Raw genomic sequence first — 2,014 nt, 5'->3', positions numbered from 1 at the left:
GAGAAAATATTTGCAAAATATACATCTGACAAAGGATTAATATCCAGAATATACAAGGAACTCAAACAACTTTACAAGAAAAAAATAAGTAACCCAATTAAAAAATGGGCAAAAGTGCTAAATAGGCATTTCTCAAAGGAAGATATACGAATGGCCAACAGATACATGAAAAAATGCTCAACATCACTCAGCATTTGGGAAATGCAAATCAAAACCATACTGAGATACCATCTCACCCCAGTTAGGATGGCTAATATCCAAAAGACTGTGAATGATAAATGCTGGCGAGGTTGCAGAGAAAAAGGAACCTTCATACACTGTTGGTGGGATTGCAAAATGGTGCAGCGTCTATGGAAAATGGTATGGAGGTTCCTCAGACCATTGCAGATAGATCTACCATATGACCCAGCGATCCCCCTCCTGGGAATATACCCAGAGGAATGGAAATCATCAAGTGGAAGGTGCACCTGCTCTCTAATATTCATTGCAGCACTATTTACAACAGCTAAGAGTTGGAACCAGCCCAAATGTCCATCATCAGATGAGTGGATATGGAAAATGTGGTATATCTGCACAATGGAATACTACTCTGCTATAAAAAAGAATGAAATACTGCCATTTGCAACAACATGGATGGACCTAGAGAGCATTATATTAAGTGAAATGAGTTGGGCACAGAGAAATATCACGTTCTCACTTATTTGTAGGAGCTAAAAATAAATAAATACACAAATAAACTGGGGTTGGAGGGAAGAAGACACAATTACAATTCCTTGAAGTTGATATGACAAGTGAACAGATATGAGGTTGTTGGGAGGGAGGGGGGAGTGGGAGGAGGAAGGGAGGTTTCGGTGATGGGCCACAATAATCAATCACATTGTATATTGACAAAATAAAATAAAATAAAAATATAAATAAAAATAGAGCATGTTTACTCTGCTGGCAGGTGCTCCTTTTTCAGTTTTTCTTTGGACTTTGCCGGTAGCAGTTGAGTTTCTGAGTTTCTCTGTGGACTGCTTGGCTCATAGTGTTGTGTGTGCTGAATAAAGACTATTACTACTTTAACCAAGGCTCCAAGGACCTTTTTGCTGCTTGCCTAGCTCACAGACCTGCATGTGAAGGGTTTGTGAACGGGCTCGAGGGTTCTGTGAGCTCCAGACCCAGCCTTAGCTCTACAGTAGGTATACACTGAACATGTGGTATGTACAAACTATGGAACACTATTTATCAATTAAAAGGAACAGACTATTGATACTTGCAATAAATTGAGTGCAACTCCAGGGTATTATGCTGAGTAAAAAAGAGCCAATATCGAAAGGTTACATACTATATGATTCCATTTATGTAACATTTTTGAAATGACAATATTATAGAGATGCAGGTGGTTGCTGGACGTTAGAGGATGGTTCAGAGAGGGAGAAGAGGAAAAGATGGCTGTGATTATAAAGGGTTAGTATGAGGGAGACTTTTATGGCAATGAAATAGTTCTGTATTTTGATTGTGGTGGGTGGTTACTCAAATCTACACATGTGATAAAACGGCATAGAAACTAAACATAGGCATCAGACCATGGTCAATTTTCTGGTCTTGATATTATACTATAGGTACACAAGATTTCACCATTGGGGAAAACTGGGCAAAGGGAACACTGGAACTTTCTGTAATAATTTTGCAAATTGCAGTAAATCTATCATTATTTAAAAATAAAGGATAAAGATGTAAGGTTGCTGAGGAAGGAGACGCTAGCCAAGTAAAGGAAGAAAAAAAGATTTTATTAGCAAGCAGCAAGCAGACCTGCCAGGCTGAGCTGAAAAATGGCATCAGCTCAAGAGGCAGTGGGGTGTCTCCCTTTTTAGGGTTAAGATTGGCATCTGGTCTAGCCTAGGAAGACGGTCACAATGTTCCATTCTGGGAGACAGAAACCTTGTCCTAAGGGCGGGAAACAGTTACAATGTTACACTCTGGGTACAGCCTGCTCAGCCTGTTCATGGGAACAGAGACCTAGGGAGATAGA

This window comes from Galeopterus variegatus, unplaced genomic scaffold (genome assembly GCF_000696425.1).
Source record: "Galeopterus variegatus unplaced genomic scaffold, G_variegatus-3.0.2 Scaffold8002, whole genome shotgun sequence".
Lineage (NCBI taxonomy): Eukaryota > Metazoa > Chordata > Mammalia > Dermoptera > Cynocephalidae > Galeopterus > Galeopterus variegatus.
This window is presented reverse-complemented; position numbering follows the sequence as displayed.